This window comes from Anomaloglossus baeobatrachus, unplaced genomic scaffold (assembly GCF_048569485.1).
Source record: "Anomaloglossus baeobatrachus isolate aAnoBae1 unplaced genomic scaffold, aAnoBae1.hap1 Scaffold_2391, whole genome shotgun sequence".
Classification (NCBI taxonomy): Eukaryota; Metazoa; Chordata; class Amphibia; order Anura; family Aromobatidae; genus Anomaloglossus; species Anomaloglossus baeobatrachus.
In genome coordinates this window covers 41,138-55,311 of record NW_027442041.1, presented here as the reverse complement: position 1 = coordinate 55,311, position 14,174 = coordinate 41,138, and the positions used below count along the sequence as shown (strand labels likewise).

Here is a 14,174-nt window from a genome sequence, read left to right as displayed (position 1 = left end):
AGCAAACTCATCACCACTCAACTTCACCAACTCTGCTATGTCCCGTGCAGTATCTTGTTGTCAGTCTAATCTAGATCATGTGTAATTGAATGGAATAGATCCCTTTTGGACAAAGTGGAGTCAGATGCTGCAGTGACCACAGGTGTGAGAGGATCTACAATTGGCATCTGGTGTTATCTCTCTGCTTCCACTCCAAATAAAGTTACCTGTTGTTACCTGAACGTCAAATACTAAGAATGGGCGGCCTATGAAAGAATTAGTACTTTCATTAAGTATACTAAACCGGCTAATTGGGAATAGACAAACTGTAAAAAGCCCTCTGAGAAAGCCCCTCTCTAACCTTTGTTAGTAAGCTTTTCTGTAGCCTGCCTGTTGATGTATTTTCGGTTTGAACAGTGCACAACATGAAGAGACGGAACACTGGCGGCTTGTCACAATGCCCCCCGATGACATCACAATAGCGCTGCTGCCTAGAAAACAAGCTGCGCAGAAGAAGTTGTTCTTTGGGTGGGAGGGTGGGCTAGTGGAAGGAGGGGGCAATCTCTTTTTTTCCGGGTGGTAGGGGGATGACAGGAGAAGGGAAGCGGGTGGTGAGAAAGGTACAGAGGGCAGGGTTTGGGGGCTGGGAAGGAAAGGGAAAAGATTAGGGTTTGGGGATGATGAAAGGGCTTTCTACGGGTAAGGATGGCAAAGGGTGGCAGTGACGGAAAGTCAGGCAACCTGTCCTGTCCGTCTTTTTGTATCGTGAATTGGAAAGACTGCAAGGGGGAGGGGAGTTGCTTGCGCCCTAAAGGAGGAGTTATTCAGATTCATTGCAGTGGGCGGCGGCTGCAAAACGCACCATTCTTCTTGTTTTTGCTCTGCAAAGCAGCCTTTTCAAGGGTTGGCTTGGGTGACAAAATGTCTTGTGTAGGCGTGGGTTTGTCTCCCTCTCGCTCTCTCTCCCTAAGATGTGTCCGGCATAGGCCAGGGTGCCACTCGAGGCCCAAACCAATTCTGGTTATCGCTTCTCGGCCTTTTGGCTAAGATCAAGTGTAGTATCTGTTCTTATCAGTTTAATATCTGATACGTCCCCTATCTGGGGACCATATATTAAATGGATTTTTAGAACAGGGAGATGGAAAAAGAGCTTGCTCTGTCCACTCCACGCATTGACCTGGTATTGCAGTACCTCCAGGAACGGTGCACCCCTTCTTAACCCAGTTTCCAAAAGCAGAACTCGATTCACCTGATTCATATTAGCCCGATTAGCGAATTGAAATGAATTTTTATCTAACACACTTTTTACTTGCTTTATTCATCCAAATAGCAAACTCATCACCACTCAACTTCACCAACTCTGCTATGTCCCGTGCAGTATCTTGTTGTCAGTCTAATCTAGATCATGTGTAATTGAATGGAATAGATCCCTTTTGGACAAAGTGGAGTCAGATGCTGCAGTGACCACAGGTGTGAGAGGATCTACAATTGGCATCTGGTGTTATCTCTCTGCTTCCACTCCAAATAAAGTTACCTGTTGTTACCTGAACGTCAAATACTAAGAATGGGCGGCCTATGAAAGAATTAGTACTTTCATTAAGTATACTAAACCGGCTAATTGGGAATAGACAAACTGTAAAAAGCCCTCTGAGAAAGCCCCTCTCTAACCTTTGTTAGTAAGCTTTTCTGTAGCCTGCCTGTTGATGTATTTTCGGTTTGAACAGTGCACAACATGAAGAGACGGAACACTGGCGGCTTGTCACAATGCCCCCCGATGACATCACAATAGCGCTGCTGCCTAGAAAACAAGCTGCGCAGAAGAAGTTGTTCTTTGGGTGGGAGGGTGGGCTAGTGGAAGGAGGGGGCAATCTCTTTTTTTCCCGGGTGGTAGGGGGATGACAGGAGAAGGGAAGCGGGTGGTGAGAAAGGTACAGAGGGCAGGGTTTGGGGGCTGGGAAGGAAAGGGAAAAGATTAGGGTTTGGGGATGATGAAAGGGCTTTCTACGGGTAAGGATGGCAAAGGGTGGCAGTGACGGAAAGTCAGGCAACCTGTCCTGTCCGTCTTTTTGTATCGTGAATTGGAAAGACTGCAAGGGGGAGGGGAGTTGCTTGCGCCCTAAAGGAGGAGTTATTCAGATTCATTGCAGTGGGCGGCGGCTGCAAAACGCACCATTCTTCTTGTTTTTGCTCTGCAAAGCAGCCTTTTCAAGGGTTGGCTTGGGTGACAAAATGTCTTGTGTAGGCGTGGGTTTGTCTCCCTCTCGCTCTCTCTCCCTAAGATGTGTCCGGCATAGGCCAGGGTGCCACTCGAGGCCCAAACCAATTCTGGTTATCGCTTCTCGGCCTTTTGGCTAAGATCAAGTGTAGTATCTGTTCTTATCAGTTTAATATCTGATACGTCCCCTATCTGGGGACCATATATTAAATGGATTTTTAGAACAGGGAGATGGAAAAAGAGCTTGCTCTGTCCACTCCACGCATTGACCTGGTATTGCAGTACCTCCAGGAACGGTGCACCCCTTCTTAACCCAGTTTCCAAAAGCAGAACTCGATTCACCTGATTCATATTAGCCCGATTAGCGAATTGAAATGAATTTTTATCTAACACACTTTTTACTTGCTTTATTCATCCAAATAGCAAACTCATCACCACTCAACTTCACCAACTCTGCTATGTCCCGTGCAGTATCTTGTTGTCAGTCTAATCTAGATCATGTGTAATTGAATGGAATAGATCCCTTTTGGACAAAGTGGAGTCAGATGCTGCAGTGACCACAGGTGTGAGAGGATCTACAATTGGCATCTGGTGTTATCTCTCTGCTTCCACTCCAAATAAAGTTACCTGTTGTTACCTGAACGTCAAATACTAAGAATGGGCGGCCTATGAAAGAATTAGTACTTTCATTAAGTATACTAAACCGGCTAATTGGGAATAGACAAACTGTAAAAAGCCCTCTGAGAAAGCCCCTCTCTAACCTTTGTTAGTAAGCTTTTCTGTAGCCTGCCTGTTGATGTATTTTCGGTTTGAACAGTGCACAACATGAAGAGACGGAACACTGGCGGCTTGTCACAATGCCCCCCGATGACATCACAATAGCGCTGCTGCCTAGAAAACAAGCTGCGCAGAAGAAGTTGTTCTTTGGGTGGGAGGGTGGGCTAGTGGAAGGAGGGGGCAATCTCTTTTTTTCCCGGGTGGTAGGGGGATGACAGGAGAAGGGAAGCGGGTGGTGAGAAAGGTACAGAGGGCAGGGTTTGGGGGCTGGGAAGGAAAGGGAAAAGATTAGGGTTTGGGGATGATGAAAGGGCTTTCTACGGGTAAGGATGGCAAAGGGTGGCAGTGACGGAAAGTCAGGCAACCTGTCCTGTCCGTCTTTTTGTATCGTGAATTGGAAAGACTGCAAGGGGGAGGGGAGTTGCTTGCGCCCTAAAGGAGGAGTTATTCAGATTCATTGCAGTGGGCGGCGGCTGCAAAACGCACCATTCTTCTTGTTTTTGCTCTGCAAAGCAGCCTTTTCAAGGGTTGGCTTGGGTGACAAAATGTCTTGTGTAGGCGTGGGTTTGTCTCCCTCTCGCTCTCTCTCCCTAAGATGTGTCCGGCATAGGCCAGGGTGCCACTCGAGGCCCAAACCAATTCTGGTTATCGCTTCTCGGCCTTTTGGCTAAGATCAAGTGTAGTATCTGTTCTTATCAGTTTAATATCTGATACGTCCCCTATCTGGGGACCATATATTAAATGGATTTTTAGAACAGGGAGATGGAAAAAGAGCTTGCTCTGTCCACTCCACGCATTGACCTGGTATTGCAGTACCTCCAGGAACGGTGCACCCCTTCTTAACCCAGTTTCCAAAAGCAGAACTCGATTCACCTGATTCATATTAGCCCGATTAGCGAATTGAAATGAATTTTTATCTAACACACTTTTTACTTGCTTTATTCATCCAAATAGCAAACTCATCACCACTCAACTTCACCAACTCTGCTATGTCCCGTGCAGTATCTTGTTGTCAGTCTAATCTAGATCATGTGTAATTGAATGGAATAGATCCCTTTTGGACAAAGTGGAGTCAGATGCTGCAGTGACCACAGGTGTGAGAGGATCTACAATTGGCATCTGGTGTTATCTCTCTGCTTCCACTCCAAATAAAGTTACCTGTTGTTACCTGAACGTCAAATACTAAGAATGGGCGGCCTATGAAAGAATTAGTACTTTCATTAAGTATACTAAACCGGCTAATTGGGAATAGACAAACTGTAAAAAGCCCTCTGAGAAAGCCCCTCTCTAACCTTTGTTAGTAAGCTTTTCTGTAGCCTGCCTGTTGATGTATTTTCGGTTTGAACAGTGCACAACATGAAGAGACGGAACACTGGCGGCTTGTCACAATGCCCCCCGATGACATCACAATAGCGCTGCTGCCTAGAAAACAAGCTGCGCAGAAGAAGTTGTTCTTTGGGTGGGAGGGTGGGCTAGTGGAAGGAGGGGGCAATCTCTTTTTTTCCCGGGTGGTAGGGGGATGACAGGAGAAGGGAAGCGGGTGGTGAGAAAGGTACAGAGGGCAGGGTTTGGGGGCTGGGAAGGAAAGGGAAAAGATTAGGGTTTGGGGATGATGAAAGGGCTTTCTACGGGTAAGGATGGCAAAGGGTGGCAGTGACGGAAAGTCAGGCAACCTGTCCTGTCCGTCTTTTTGTATCGTGAATTGGAAAGACTGCAAGGGGGAGGGGAGTTGCTTGCGCCCTAAAGGAGGAGTTATTCAGATTCATTGCAGTGGGCGGCGGCTGCAAAACGCACCATTCTTCTTGTTTTTGCTCTGCAAAGCAGCCTTTTCAAGGGTTGGCTTGGGTGACAAAATGTCTTGTGTAGGCGTGGGTTTGTCTCCCTCTCGCTCTCTCTCCCTAAGATGTGTCCGGCATAGGCCAGGGTGCCACTCGAGGCCCAAACCAATTCTGGTTATCGCTTCTCGGCCTTTTGGCTAAGATCAAGTGTAGTATCTGTTCTTATCAGTTTAATATCTGATACGTCCCCTATCTGGGGACCATATATTAAATGGATTTTTAGAACAGGGAGATGGAAAAAGAGCTTGCTCTGTCCACTCCACGCATTGACCTGGTATTGCAGTACCTCCAGGAACGGTGCACCCCTTCTTAACCCAGTTTCCAAAAGCAGAACTCGATTCACCTGATTCATATTAGCCCGATTAGCGAATTGAAATGAATTTTTATCTAACACACTTTTTACTTGCTTTATTCATCCAAATAGCAAACTCATCACCACTCAACTTCACCAACTCTGCTATGTCCCGTGCAGTATCTTGTTGTCAGTCTAATCTAGATCATGTGTAATTGAATGGAATAGATCCCTTTTGGACAAAGTGGAGTCAGATGCTGCAGTGACCACAGGTGTGAGAGGATCTACAATTGGCATCTGGTGTTATCTCTCTGCTTCCACTCCAAATAAAGTTACCTGTTGTTACCTGAACGTCAAATACTAAGAATGGGCGGCCTATGAAAGAATTAGTACTTTCATTAAGTATACTAAACCGGCTAATTGGGAATAGACAAACTGTAAAAAGCCCTCTGAGAAAGCCCCTCTCTAACCTTTGTTAGTAAGCTTTTCTGTAGCCTGCCTGTTGATGTATTTTCGGTTTGAACAGTGCACAACATGAAGAGACGGAACACTGGCGGCTTGTCACAATGCCCCCCGATGACATCACAATAGCGCTGCTGCCTAGAAAACAAGCTGCGCAGAAGAAGTTGTTCTTTGGGTGGGAGGGTGGGCTAGTGGAAGGAGGGGGCAATCTCTTTTTTTCCCGGGTGGTAGGGGGATGACAGGAGAAGGGAAGCGGGTGGTGAGAAAGGTACAGAGGGCAGGGTTTGGGGGCTGGGAAGGAAAGGGAAAAGATTAGGGTTTGGGGATGATGAAAGGGCTTTCTACGGGTAAGGATGGCAAAGGGTGGCAGTGACGGAAAGTCAGGCAACCTGTCCTGTCCGTCTTTTTGTATCGTGAATTGGAAAGACTGCAAGGGGGAGGGGAGTTGCTTGCGCCCTAAAGGAGGAGTTATTCAGATTCATTGCAGTGGGCGGCGGCTGCAAAACGCACCATTCTTCTTGTTTTTGCTCTGCAAAGCAGCCTTTTCAAGGGTTGGCTTGGGTGACAAAATGTCTTGTGTAGGCGTGGGTTTGTCTCCCTCTCGCTCTCTCTCCCTAAGATGTGTCCGGCATAGGCCAGGGTGCCACTCGAGGCCCAAACCAATTCTGGTTATCGCTTCTCGGCCTTTTGGCTAAGATCAAGTGTAGTATCTGTTCTTATCAGTTTAATATCTGATACGTCCCCTATCTGGGGACCATATATTAAATGGATTTTTAGAACAGGGAGATGGAAAAAGAGCTTGCTCTGTCCACTCCACGCATTGACCTGGTATTGCAGTACCTCCAGGAACGGTGCACCCCTTCTTAACCCAGTTTCCAAAAGCAGAACTCGATTCACCTGATTCATATTAGCCCGATTAGCGAATTGAAATGAATTTTTATCTAACACACTTTTTACTTGCTTTATTCATCCAAATAGCAAACTCATCACCACTCAACTTCACCAACTCTGCTATGTCCCGTGCAGTATCTTGTTGTCAGTCTAATCTAGATCATGTGTAATTGAATGGAATAGATCCCTTTTGGACAAAGTGGAGTCAGATGCTGCAGTGACCACAGGTGTGAGAGGATCTACAATTGGCATCTGGTGTTATCTCTCTGCTTCCACTCCAAATAAAGTTACCTGTTGTTACCTGAACGTCAAATACTAAGAATGGGCGGCCTATGAAAGAATTAGTACTTTCATTAAGTATACTAAACCGGCTAATTGGGAATAGACAAACTGTAAAAAGCCCTCTGAGAAAGCCCCTCTCTAACCTTTGTTAGTAAGCTTTTCTGTAGCCTGCCTGTTGATGTATTTTCGGTTTGAACAGTGCACAACATGAAGAGACGGAACACTGGCGGCTTGTCACAATGCCCCCCGATGACATCACAATAGCGCTGCTGCCTAGAAAACAAGCTGCGCAGAAGAAGTTGTTCTTTGGGTGGGAGGGTGGGCTAGTGGAAGGAGGGGGCAATCTCTTTTTTTCCCGGGTGGTAGGGGGATGACAGGAGAAGGGAAGCGGGTGGTGAGAAAGGTACAGAGGGCAGGGTTTGGGGGCTGGGAAGGAAAGGGAAAAGATTAGGGTTTGGGGATGATGAAAGGGCTTTCTACGGGTAAGGATGGCAAAGGGTGGCAGTGACGGAAAGTCAGGCAACCTGTCCTGTCCGTCTTTTTGTATCGTGAATTGGAAAGACTGCAAGGGGGAGGGGAGTTGCTTGCGCCCTAAAGGAGGAGTTATTCAGATTCATTGCAGTGGGCGGCGGCTGCAAAACGCACCATTCTTCTTGTTTTTGCTCTGCAAAGCAGCCTTTTCAAGGGTTGGCTTGGGTGACAAAATGTCTTGTGTAGGCGTGGGTTTGTCTCCCTCTCGCTCTCTCTCCCTAAGATGTGTCCGGCATAGGCCAGGGTGCCACTCGAGGCCCAAACCAATTCTGGTTATCGCTTCTCGGCCTTTTGGCTAAGATCAAGTGTAGTATCTGTTCTTATCAGTTTAATATCTGATACGTCCCCTATCTGGGGACCATATATTAAATGGATTTTTAGAACAGGGAGATGGAAAAAGAGCTTGCTCTGTCCACTCCACGCATTGACCTGGTATTGCAGTACCTCCAGGAACGGTGCACCCCTTCTTAACCCAGTTTCCAAAAGCAGAACTCGATTCACCTGATTCATATTAGCCCGATTAGCGAATTGAAATGAATTTTTATCTAACACACTTTTTACTTGCTTTATTCATCCAAATAGCAAACTCATCACCACTCAACTTCACCAACTCTGCTATGTCCCGTGCAGTATCTTGTTGTCAGTCTAATCTAGATCATGTGTAATTGAATGGAATAGATCCCTTTTGGACAAAGTGGAGTCAGATGCTGCAGTGACCACAGGTGTGAGAGGATCTACAATTGGCATCTGGTGTTATCTCTCTGCTTCCACTCCAAATAAAGTTACCTGTTGTTACCTGAACGTCAAATACTAAGAATGGGCGGCCTATGAAAGAATTAGTACTTTCATTAAGTATACTAAACCGGCTAATTGGGAATAGACAAACTGTAAAAAGCCCTCTGAGAAAGCCCCTCTCTAACCTTTGTTAGTAAGCTTTTCTGTAGCCTGCCTGTTGATGTATTTTCGGTTTGAACAGTGCACAACATGAAGAGACGGAACACTGGCGGCTTGTCACAATGCCCCCCGATGACATCACAATAGCGCTGCTGCCTAGAAAACAAGCTGCGCAGAAGAAGTTGTTCTTTGGGTGGGAGGGTGGGCTAGTGGAAGGAGGGGGCAATCTCTTTTTTTCCCGGGTGGTAGGGGGATGACAGGAGAAGGGAAGCGGGTGGTGAGAAAGGTACAGAGGGCAGGGTTTGGGGGCTGGGAAGGAAAGGGAAAAGATTAGGGTTTGGGGATGATGAAAGGGCTTTCTACGGGTAAGGATGGCAAAGGGTGGCAGTGACGGAAAGTCAGGCAACCTGTCCTGTCCGTCTTTTTGTATCGTGAATTGGAAAGACTGCAAGGGGGAGGGGAGTTGCTTGCGCCCTAAAGGAGGAGTTATTCAGATTCATTGCAGTGGGCGGCGGCTGCAAAACGCACCATTCTTCTTGTTTTTGCTCTGCAAAGCAGCCTTTTCAAGGGTTGGCTTGGGTGACAAAATGTCTTGTGTAGGCGTGGGTTTGTCTCCCTCTCGCTCTCTCTCCCTAAGATGTGTCCGGCATAGGCCAGGGTGCCACTCGAGGCCCAAACCAATTCTGGTTATCGCTTCTCGGCCTTTTGGCTAAGATCAAGTGTAGTATCTGTTCTTATCAGTTTAATATCTGATACGTCCCCTATCTGGGGACCATATATTAAATGGATTTTTAGAACAGGGAGATGGAAAAAGAGCTTGCTCTGTCCACTCCACGCATTGACCTGGTATTGCAGTACCTCCAGGAACGGTGCACCCCTTCTTAACCCAGTTTCCAAAAGCAGAACTCGATTCACCTGATTCATATTAGCCCGATTAGCGAATTGAAATGAATTTTTATCTAACACACTTTTTACTTGCTTTATTCATCCAAATAGCAAACTCATCACCACTCAACTTCACCAACTCTGCTATGTCCCGTGCAGTATCTTGTTGTCAGTCTAATCTAGATCATGTGTAATTGAATGGAATAGATCCCTTTTGGACAAAGTGGAGTCAGATGCTGCAGTGACCACAGGTGTGAGAGGATCTACAATTGGCATCTGGTGTTATCTCTCTGCTTCCACTCCAAATAAAGTTACCTGTTGTTACCTGAACGTCAAATACTAAGAATGGGCGGCCTATGAAAGAATTAGTACTTTCATTAAGTATACTAAACCGGCTAATTGGGAATAGACAAACTGTAAAAAGCCCTCTGAGAAAGCCCCTCTCTAACCTTTGTTAGTAAGCTTTTCTGTAGCCTGCCTGTTGATGTATTTTCGGTTTGAACAGTGCACAACATGAAGAGACGGAACACTGGCGGCTTGTCACAATGCCCCCCGATGACATCACAATAGCGCTGCTGCCTAGAAAACAAGCTGCGCAGAAGAAGTTGTTCTTTGGGTGGGAGGGTGGGCTAGTGGAAGGAGGGGGCAATCTCTTTTTTTCCCGGGTGGTAGGGGGATGACAGGAGAAGGGAAGCGGGTGGTGAGAAAGGTACAGAGGGCAGGGTTTGGGGGCTGGGAAGGAAAGGGAAAAGATTAGGGTTTGGGGATGATGAAAGGGCTTTCTACGGGTAAGGATGGCAAAGGGTGGCAGTGACGGAAAGTCAGGCAACCTGTCCTGTCCGTCTTTTTGTATCGTGAATTGGAAAGACTGCAAGGGGGAGGGGAGTTGCTTGCGCCCTAAAGGAGGAGTTATTCAGATTCATTGCAGTGGGCGGCGGCTGCAAAACGCACCATTCTTCTTGTTTTTGCTCTGCAAAGCAGCCTTTTCAAGGGTTGGCTTGGGTGACAAAATGTCTTGTGTAGGCGTGGGTTTGTCTCCCTCTCGCTCTCTCTCCCTAAGATGTGTCCGGCATAGGCCAGGGTGCCACTCGAGGCCCAAACCAATTCTGGTTATCGCTTCTCGGCCTTTTGGCTAAGATCAAGTGTAGTATCTGTTCTTATCAGTTTAATATCTGATACGTCCCCTATCTGGGGACCATATATTAAATGGATTTTTAGAACAGGGAGATGGAAAAAGAGCTTGCTCTGTCCACTCCACGCATTGACCTGGTATTGCAGTACCTCCAGGAACGGTGCACCCCTTCTTAACCCAGTTTCCAAAAGCAGAACTCGATTCACCTGATTCATATTAGCCCGATTAGCGAATTGAAATGAATTTTTATCTAACACACTTTTTACTTGCTTTATTCATCCAAATAGCAAACTCATCACCACTCAACTTCACCAACTCTGCTATGTCCCGTGCAGTATCTTGTTGTCAGTCTAATCTAGATCATGTGTAATTGAATGGAATAGATCCCTTTTGGACAAAGTGGAGTCAGATGCTGCAGTGACCACAGGTGTGAGAGGATCTACAATTGGCATCTGGTGTTATCTCTCTGCTTCCACTCCAAATAAAGTTACCTGTTGTTACCTGAACGTCAAATACTAAGAATGGGCGGCCTATGAAAGAATTAGTACTTTCATTAAGTATACTAAACCGGCTAATTGGGAATAGACAAACTGTAAAAAGCCCTCTGAGAAAGCCCCTCTCTAACCTTTGTTAGTAAGCTTTTCTGTAGCCTGCCTGTTGATGTATTTTCGGTTTGAACAGTGCACAACATGAAGAGACGGAACACTGGCGGCTTGTCACAATGCCCCCCGATGACATCACAATAGCGCTGCTGCCTAGAAAACAAGCTGCGCAGAAGAAGTTGTTCTTTGGGTGGGAGGGTGGGCTAGTGGAAGGAGGGGGCAATCTCTTTTTTTCCCGGGTGGTAGGGGGATGACAGGAGAAGGGAAGCGGGTGGTGAGAAAGGTACAGAGGGCAGGGTTTGGGGGCTGGGAAGGAAAGGGAAAAGATTAGGGTTTGGGGATGATGAAAGGGCTTTCTACGGGTAAGGATGGCAAAGGGTGGCAGTGACGGAAAGTCAGGCAACCTGTCCTGTCCGTCTTTTTGTATCGTGAATTGGAAAGACTGCAAGGGGGAGGGGAGTTGCTTGCGCCCTAAAGGAGGAGTTATTCAGATTCATTGCAGTGGGCGGCGGCTGCAAAACGCACCATTCTTCTTGTTTTTGCTCTGCAAAGCAGCCTTTTCAAGGGTTGGCTTGGGTGACAAAATGTCTTGTGTAGGCGTGGGTTTGTCTCCCTCTCGCTCTCTCTCCCTAAGATGTGTCCGGCATAGGCCAGGGTGCCACTCGAGGCCCAAACCAATTCTGGTTATCGCTTCTCGGCCTTTTGGCTAAGATCAAGTGTAGTATCTGTTCTTATCAGTTTAATATCTGATACGTCCCCTATCTGGGGACCATATATTAAATGGATTTTTAGAACAGGGAGATGGAAAAAGAGCTTGCTCTGTCCACTCCACGCATTGACCTGGTATTGCAGTACCTCCAGGAACGGTGCACCCCTTCTTAACCCAGTTTCCAAAAGCAGAACTCGATTCACCTGATTCATATTAGCCCGATTAGCGAATTGAAATGAATTTTTATCTAACACACTTTTTACTTGCTTTATTCATCCAAATAGCAAACTCATCACCACTCAACTTCACCAACTCTGCTATGTCCCGTGCAGTATCTTGTTGTCAGTCTAATCTAGATCATGTGTAATTGAATGGAATAGATCCCTTTTGGACAAAGTGGAGTCAGATGCTGCAGTGACCACAGGTGTGAGAGGATCTACAATTGGCATCTGGTGTTATCTCTCTGCTTCCACTCCAAATAAAGTTACCTGTTGTTACCTGAACGTCAAATACTAAGAATGGGCGGCCTATGAAAGAATTAGTACTTTCATTAAGTATACTAAACCGGCTAATTGGGAATAGACAAACTGTAAAAAGCCCTCTGAGAAAGCCCCTCTCTAACCTTTGTTAGTAAGCTTTTCTGTAGCCTGCCTGTTGATGTATTTTCGGTTTGAACAGTGCACAACATGAAGAGACGGAACACTGGCGGCTTGTCACAATGCCCCCCGATGACATCACAATAGCGCTGCTGCCTAGAAAACAAGCTGCGCAGAAGAAGTTGTTCTTTGGGTGGGAGGGTGGGCTAGTGGAAGGAGGGGGCAATCTCTTTTTTTCCCGGGTGGTAGGGGGATGACAGGAGAAGGGAAGCGGGTGGTGAGAAAGGTACAGAGGGCAGGGTTTGGGGGCTGGGAAGGAAAGGGAAAAGATTAGGGTTTGGGGATGATGAAAGGGCTTTCTACGGGTAAGGATGGCAAAGGGTGGCAGTGACGGAAAGTCAGGCAACCTGTCCTGTCCGTCTTTTTGTATCGTGAATTGGAAAGACTGCAAGGGGGAGGGGAGTTGCTTGCGCCCTAAAGGAGGAGTTATTCAGATTCATTGCAGTGGGCGGCGGCTGCAAAACGCACCATTCTTCTTGTTTTTGCTCTGCAAAGCAGCCTTTTCAAGGGTTGGCTTGGGTGACAAAATGTCTTGTGTAGGCGTGGGTTTGTCTCCCTCTCGCTCTCTCTCCCTAAGATGTGTCCGGCATAGGCCAGGGTGCCACTCGAGGCCCAAACCAATTCTGGTTATCGCTTCTCGGCCTTTTGGCTAAGATCAAGTGTAGTATCTGTTCTTATCAGTTTAATATCTGATACGTCCCCTATCTGGGGACCATATATTAAATGGATTTTTAGAACAGGGAGATGGAAAAAGAGCTTGCTCTGTCCACTCCACGCATTGACCTGGTATTGCAGTACCTCCAGGAACGGTGCACCCCTTCTTAACCCAGTTTCCAAAAGCAGAACTCGATTCACCTGATTCATATTAGCCCGATTAGCGAATTGAAATGAATTTTTATCTAACACACTTTTTACTTGCTTTATTCATCCAAATAGCAAACTCATCACCACTCAACTTCACCAACTCTGCTATGTCCCGTGCAGTATCTTGTTGTCAGTCTAATCTAGATCATGTGTAATTGAATGGAATAGATCCCTTTTGGACAAAGTGGAGTCAGATGCTGCAGTGACCACAGGTGTGAGAGGATCTACAATTGGCATCTGGTGTTATCTCTCTGCTTCCACTCCAAATAAAGTTACCTGTTGTTACCTGAACGTCAAATACTAAGAATGGGCGGCCTATGAAAGAATTAGTACTTTCATTAAGTATACTAAACCGGCTAATTGGGAATAGACAAACTGTAAAAAGCCCTCTGAGAAAGCCCCTCTCTAACCTTTGTTAGTAAGCTTTTCTGTAGCCTGCCTGTTGATGTATTTTCGGTTTGAACAGTGCACAACATGAAGAGACGGAACACTGGCGGCTTGTCACAATGCCCCCCGATGACATCACAATAGCGCTGCTGCCTAGAAAACAAGCTGCGCAGAAGAAGTTGTTCTTTGGGTGGGAGGGTGGGCTAGTGGAAGGAGGGGGCAATCTCTTTTTTTCCCGGGTGGTAGGGGGATGACAGGAGAAGGGAAGCGGGTGGTGAGAAAGGTACAGAGGGCAGGGTTTGGGGGCTGGGAAGGAAAGGGAAAAGATTAGGGTTTGGGGATGATGAAAGGGCTTTCTACGGGTAAGGATGGCAAAGGGTGGCAGTGACGGAAAGTCAGGCAACCTGTCCTGTCCGTCTTTTTGTATCGTGAATTGGAAAGACTGCAAGGGGGAGGGGAGTTGCTTGCGCCCTAAAGGAGGAGTTATTCAGATTCATTGCAGTGGGCGGCGGCTGCAAAACGCACCATTCTTCTTGTTTTTGCTCTGCAAAGCAGCCTTTTCAAGGGTTGGCTTGGGTGACAAAATGTCTTGTGTAGGCGTGGGTTTGTCTCCCTCTCGCTCTCTCTCCCTAAGATGTGTCCGGCATAGGCCAGGGTGCCACTCGAGGCCCAAACCAATTCTGGTTATCGCTTCTCGGCCTTTTGGCTAAGATCAAGTGTAGTGTTGTTCGAAGAGGTGGTTTAAGCTCCAGGCCACCTTAGTACAATGATACAATGC

General features: G+C 46.8%; 10 non-coding genes across 10 annotated transcripts; all 10 read left to right on the top strand.

Annotated features, from left to right (window-relative positions):
- The first annotated feature begins 1,002 nt into the window (after window positions 1-1,002).
- LOC142261880 (U2 spliceosomal RNA) lies at window positions 1,003-1,193 on the top strand. Its single transcript, XR_012729403.1, has one exon. It is a non-coding gene; the product is annotated as a U2 spliceosomal RNA (small nuclear RNA).
- A 1,117-nt stretch (window positions 1,194-2,310) lies between these two features.
- On the top strand, window positions 2,311-2,501 carry LOC142261879 (U2 spliceosomal RNA). The gene has a single exon (XR_012729402.1). It is a non-coding gene; the product is annotated as a U2 spliceosomal RNA (small nuclear RNA).
- A 1,117-nt stretch (window positions 2,502-3,618) lies between these two features.
- On the top strand, window positions 3,619-3,809 carry LOC142261877 (U2 spliceosomal RNA). The gene has a single exon (XR_012729400.1). It is a non-coding gene; the product is annotated as a U2 spliceosomal RNA (small nuclear RNA).
- Window positions 3,810-4,926: 1,117 nt separating this feature from the next.
- LOC142261876 (U2 spliceosomal RNA) lies at window positions 4,927-5,117 on the top strand. Its single transcript, XR_012729399.1, has one exon. It is a non-coding gene; the product is annotated as a U2 spliceosomal RNA (small nuclear RNA).
- Window positions 5,118-6,234: 1,117 nt separating this feature from the next.
- Window positions 6,235-6,425, top strand: LOC142261875 (U2 spliceosomal RNA). Its single transcript, XR_012729398.1, has one exon. It is a non-coding gene; the product is annotated as a U2 spliceosomal RNA (small nuclear RNA).
- Window positions 6,426-7,542: 1,117 nt separating this feature from the next.
- LOC142261874 (U2 spliceosomal RNA) lies at window positions 7,543-7,733 on the top strand. The gene has a single exon (XR_012729397.1). It is a non-coding gene; the product is annotated as a U2 spliceosomal RNA (small nuclear RNA).
- Window positions 7,734-8,850: 1,117 nt separating this feature from the next.
- LOC142261872 (U2 spliceosomal RNA) lies at window positions 8,851-9,041 on the top strand. The gene has a single exon (XR_012729396.1). It is a non-coding gene; the product is annotated as a U2 spliceosomal RNA (small nuclear RNA).
- A 1,117-nt stretch (window positions 9,042-10,158) lies between these two features.
- LOC142261871 (U2 spliceosomal RNA) lies at window positions 10,159-10,349 on the top strand. The gene has a single exon (XR_012729395.1). It is a non-coding gene; the product is annotated as a U2 spliceosomal RNA (small nuclear RNA).
- Window positions 10,350-11,466: 1,117 nt separating this feature from the next.
- On the top strand, window positions 11,467-11,657 carry LOC142261870 (U2 spliceosomal RNA). The gene has a single exon (XR_012729394.1). It is a non-coding gene; the product is annotated as a U2 spliceosomal RNA (small nuclear RNA).
- Window positions 11,658-12,774: 1,117 nt separating this feature from the next.
- On the top strand, window positions 12,775-12,965 carry LOC142261869 (U2 spliceosomal RNA). The gene has a single exon (XR_012729393.1). It is a non-coding gene; the product is annotated as a U2 spliceosomal RNA (small nuclear RNA).
- Window positions 12,966-14,174: the final 1,209 nt, after the last annotated feature.